Below are 6,000 nucleotides of genomic sequence, written 5' to 3'. Positions count from 1 at the left end.
CAGGCATTGGATAAGCATATGGAGGAAAGTGGGCTAGTGTAGGTTAGGTGGGCTTGGATCGGCGCAACATCGAGGGCCGAAGGGCCTGTACTGCGCTGTATTTTTTTCTATGTTCTATGTTCTAGGCTGGGGCTGTTTTCTGTGGAGCGTTGGAGGCTGAGGGGTGATTTTACAGAAGTATACAAAATCATGAGGGGCATGGATCGGGTAAATAGACAAGCCTTTTTCCTGGGGTGGGGGAGTTTAGGGCGAGAGGGGAAAGATATAACAGGGACCTATGGGACAACTTTTTAACGCAGACGGTGGTGAGTGTATAGAATGAGCTGCCAGAGGAAATGGTGGAGGATGGTAAATTACAACATTTAAAAGGCATTTGGATGGGTATATGAGTAGGAAGGGTTTGGAGGGATATGGACCAAGTATTGGAAAATGGGATTAGATTAGGTTAGGATAGCTGGTCAGCATGGACGAGTTGAACTGAAGGGTCTGTCTATGACTCTAAGAGGATTTAGCATCATTATAGGGCAGCACTTTGAATAATGAGACCCAGTGTGGGACAAGAATTAACAGTAAATAAACATAAAAAACAGGATCTAAAGGATCCACTAAATAGGATCAAAGGGGGAAAACCTAGTAAAAAGACAAAATAATAGCCTTTTACCTGAATGTGTGTTGCTATTGAAACAAAATAAATCAATTAACTCCACAAATATAATGGGTATGATATTAATGGGTCTGATAGTATGGCCTTTATGGACAAATTGTTTCAAGGAGATCAAAGCTGTAAATGAAAAAAATCAAGAGTATGTGACTTTTCAAAGGGTCAGACATGAACGGAAGGGTGGTGGGGTAGCTTCGTTGGTACAGAATGGAAAAAAGTGCAATAACAAGAATTGATCGTGAATCAGAAGGTGTAGAATCCATACAGGTGAAGCTAAGCAATGGAAAGGATAAGAAGACACAGATAGGCAAATCTATTGGTTCTAACAGTGACTATATAGTGGGACAGATAAGAAATCAGAAGATAATGAGAGCATGTAGCAAAGGTAGTACATTTTTCATTGGCAACTTTAATATTCATGTAGATTGGGATAGTCAGGTTAGCAGATGAAAATATAGAGTGAATTCTGGACAGTGAGTTCATTCAGGGATCTGGCTGTTTTGTACCATTGATTTGTAATAAGGCAAGTTTCATAAATGATGTCAGAATTATAAAATCCCTGAGGAACCAAGGACCACAATATGGTAGAATTTAACATTGAATTTAGGAAGTAGGAACTTCATTTGGAAACAACTGTTCTAAGCTGAAATAAAAGCAATTACAAAGTATTGAGGGCAGAGCTGACTGGAGTTGTCCAAGAATGGAGTTTATTGGAAAAAATGATTGCAGAGCAATTGCAGACATTTAAGAAAATAGCTCATGGCCACAGTAATAACATACTTTGTGAGAAAGAAGGATTCTAGGAAGGGAATAACCAACTATGGTTAACTGAGGAAGTTAATGGTAATATCAAATTGAGAGAAGAAAAACATACAATGTGGCAGAAATGAATGAGAAAGCAGAGTTTTGGGAAAGCTTTAAAAACCAGCAAAAGACAACCAAAAAAAAAGAGAAAATAAACTCTGTGGGTAAACTTATAAGTAATAGGCAGAAATGGGTACTGCAGATGCTGGAGATTAAAGCAAAGATTACAGTGGTGCTGAAAAAGCACAGCAGGTCAGGGAGCATCCAAGGAGCAGGAAAATCAACGTTTAGGGTAAAAGCACTTCATCAGGAATGACCTCATTCCTGATGAGCGTCTTTTGCCCAAAACATTGATTTTCCTGCTCCTCGGATGCTGCCTGACCTGTTGTGCTTTTCCAGCACCACTCTAATCTTGAAACTTATAAGTAATGTCAAGATGGACAACAAGACCTTCTTTAAATATATTAGAAGGAAGAGAGAAGCTACTTTAGATTAGATTAGATTCCCTACAGTGTGGAAACAGGCCCTTCAGCCCAACAAGTCCACACCGACCTGCCGAAGCGCAACCCACCCATACCCCTACATATACCCCTTACCTAACACTACGGGCAATTTAGCATGGCCAATTCACCTGACCCGCACATCTTTGGACTGTGGGAGGAAACCGGAGCACCCGGAGGAAACCCACGCAGACACGGGGAGAATGTGCAAACTCCACACATTCAGTCGCCTGAGGCGGGCATTGAACCCAGGTCCCTGGCGCTGTGAGGCAGCAGTGCTAACCACTGAAACTGCAGAAATAACATTGGGGAACCAGAAAATGGCAGAGAATTGAATAAATACTTTGCATCAGTTTTCACAGTGTTAGACACTAACAGCATTCCAAAACTACAAACTATTCAAGGGACAAAAAGAGGAATTAAATTAAATGCAGTAACTGTCACAAGAGAAAACATGTTGATAAAATTCATTGGCTTCAAGTCTGATACATCTCCTGGAGACATTGTAGGATATTAAAGGAGGTAGTTGGGGGGATCCAAGATGGCGGCGACCCAGCAAGTCTGAGTCTATAGTGCTCCTCCCAAGACTTGGGTAAAGTGAGTCACCCACCCCCACCACACTCACCAAATCATTCATAATAGCTGTTAACTTTAAATAGTTGCTTAGTATTACATTTAAATAGTTTAATATTTAGTAAAAATGACCAAAGGGAAGGGAGCCCGCAGCTCTCAATAAGCAGGACCCCACCCTCTCCCTCTTCAGGTGCAGCAGAGGCGTCCACAGCCGCCCCAGGGGACTTACCGACGGTAACAAGCCTTGTGGAGATGATCACCAAGCTGGATGCGAAGATCGATGCCTTTATCGAGGAGTCCCGAAATCGCTGGGAATCACTCTCGGCCACGCTGCAGAAGCATGGCCGAGACATCCAGGAACTCGAGTGCCGAGTCAGAGGGGCAGAGTTAAAGGCCGCGACCTCCGAGACTGCAGCTCAATCGGCCGCGGATCAGGTCCGGACTCTCGAGCAGCGAGTCCGGGCCGTAGAAAATCATATTGACGACCTCGATAATCGAGGTCGTCAAAAAAATATTCGGTTGCTGGGCCTTCCCGAACGGGAAGAGGAAGGCCAGCTTACAGCATTCCTGGAGCAGTGGCTGCCACAGCTTTTAAATCTGCATGCTGGATCAGGCAGGTAAGGGTGGAATGGGCCTACCGTGTCGCAATACGTGGGCCTGGCTCAAACCAGCGCCCACGCCCGGTTCTGTTCCAGCTGCAGAGCTATAGGGAGAGGTAGATGCTCCTAGAAGCCTCAAGAAACCTTGGAAAAGATCCCCATGCCATGATCTATAAAGGATCCAAGATCATGCTATTTCAGGACTTTTCCCCAGCACTGGTCCGAAAGAGGGAGGCATTCAATGAGGTGAAGAAGCGTTTAAGGGACTTAAATACTCAGTACTCCTTACGCTATCCAGCGACGCTACGCTTTAACCACGAAGGATCCATATATAACTTCGGATCACCAGAGAAGGCTAAGGAATTCTTGGACTCTCTTAACTAAACTGTAAGAGATTGTGGATGTTGGTTTGCCTTTCCCCCCACTTTGGTCTATATCCCCCCTTTTTTTTCTCTCCTTTTTTTTACCTCATTGTTTAATATTATCATGGGGGGCGGGGAGAGGGATTTGATTTTCTCCCCCCACCCCCCCCCGGCTTGGGTTTGTTTTCTTTTATAACTTTATGTATATATGTAGGTATGTATGTATGTATATATATGTTGGGGCGATTGGTTAATGTTGGTGGGGGGAGGTGGTTACCTTATTCTATTTTACCTCTGTCTTTAGGAGCAGGGTTGTTTTTCCCCTGTTATTTGGTATTATTATATCTAATTATTACTTGTTGAGATTGTAATTTTATAGTTATATATTTATATATGGTATTAACATTCCCAAATATATCCAGGTGTTGGTGTGGGTGGGGGTAGGGTGCTCACTGTTAACTCTAGCTTTGTATTATAGTTGAATTCTCCTCATTTTATTGAGGAGCACCTGGGTCAAGGGTGGGGCATTGGTTGGGAGAGGATAAGATGGACTTTTGGAGAGGAAGTGACGCTCCCTGGGAACAAGGGGGAAAATCTCCAGTTAGGTACTTTTTTTTTATTTAGAAATAGTTTTTTATTATATTGTTGTGAGTGTATTAGAGAGCCTTTATTTTTGTAAATTTTATATGCTCCATGCTCGGGATGTTCCAGATAGGGTTTCCCCTCCCAAGGGATCTCGGATCTGCCTAGATGATTATGGTTGATCAGTCAGTTAAGTGGTGCACCTGGAATGTCAAGGGGAGTAATTCACCAGTCAAAAGGAAGAAAATATTATCAAATCTTAAGAAAGAGTTGATATAGCTCTCCTACAGGAGACACACCTGTCGGATAAAGAACACTTAAAATTTGGGCAGGGTGGATTTGATCAGGCCTTTTTCTCTTCTTTTAGCTCAAAAAGCAGGGGAGTTGTTATTCTTGTTCGGAAGAATTTCCCTTTCAAAATTCTAAATCGGATAAAAGACGAATCTGGATGATATATTTTGATTAAAGCCCTCGTAAATGGAGAGGAATATGGGATTCTAAATTTGTACTGCCCCCCGGCACACCCCTCTAAATTTATAACGGAAGCTTTTTCAAAATTGATGGCCTTTGGTGCCCGTCATACAATTATACGGGGAGACTTTAATTGTATTACGGATCCGGAAATAGATAGGATTCCCAAGAGTGCTGCCAGAGTATCTCCCAGATCTAGACAATTGGCGGATCTGAATAAAGAATTAGGATTGGTAGATGTATGGAGATGTCTTCATCCACAGGGTAGAGATTTTTCTTTCTACTCTAATCCACATAAATGTCATACAAGAATTGATATGTTTTTGCCCCATCGATTTTTTTAAATTCCATATTATCCTGTAAAATAGGTACTATAGCAATTTCCGACCACGCCGCTGTATATATGGAAACTAAGGCAAGGAACAATGGGACATCCGCTCGGCATTGGCGTATGGACCCCTTCCTGATAAAAGATAGTAAATTTGTAAAGTACTTCTCCCAAGAATTTAAAACTTTTTTAGAAATTAATTCAGGTACGGCTAGCAACCCATCAATGATGTGGGAGACCATCAAAGCTTATGCACGAGGTTTGATCATCTCCTACTCAGCGACCCAGAAAAAACTGAAGGGAGAGCAACAGCGTCTGCTCGAAGCTCGCTTAAAAGCAGCTGAAACAGCATACGCTGATAGACCTTCTATTATAAAATTGCAAAGGATTACGGCTCTTAGGACAGCTCTGAACACTACGCTTACTCAAACGGCTAAGAGGGAAATATTATTTGCAAAACAAAGGTTATATGAATATGGCGACAAACCGGGTAGATACTTAGCATTTCTTGCAAAGAAAAAGAAGGCCCCTCAGACTATTACGACTATCAAGGAAAGTACAGGTACCTTGACTCATGATCATAAAAAGATTAATGCGATCTTTAGAGAATTTTATTCTGAGTTATATAAATCGCAGAATTGTGAAGATAGGACTAGGAGGATGCAGTCATTTTTTAAAAATTTGACCTTTCCGGGCTTGACTCTGGAACAGGTATCGGCCCTAAATGCTCCTCTAACAGTCCAAGAAATACTTGGTGCAATTAGGCAACTTCAGAGTGGAAAGGCACAGGGCCCAGATGGTTTTCAAGCTGAATTCTATAAAGAATTTACAGAAATATTGGCTGATCCACTTATGGACATGTATAACTATGCATACAGTCAGGGCTGTTTCCCGCCTTCGCTGAAAGAGGCAAATATCTCTCTTATCCCTAAAAAAGGAAAAGATCCAGAAGATTGTACATCATATAGACCAATATCCTTGCTAAATGTAGATTTTAAAATCCTCTCTAAAATGTTAGCACTGAGACTAGAAAGGGTGCTGCCACATATTATAAAGGAGGATCAGACGGGATTTATTAAGGGCCGTAGATCATCCAATAATATTAGAAGGGTTTTGAATA

The sequence above is a fragment of the Hemiscyllium ocellatum genome, chromosome 3, assembly GCF_020745735.1.
Source record: "Hemiscyllium ocellatum isolate sHemOce1 chromosome 3, sHemOce1.pat.X.cur, whole genome shotgun sequence".
Taxonomy (NCBI): domain Eukaryota; kingdom Metazoa; phylum Chordata; class Chondrichthyes; order Orectolobiformes; family Hemiscylliidae; genus Hemiscyllium; species Hemiscyllium ocellatum.
Note: the sequence above shows the minus strand (reverse complement) of the source record.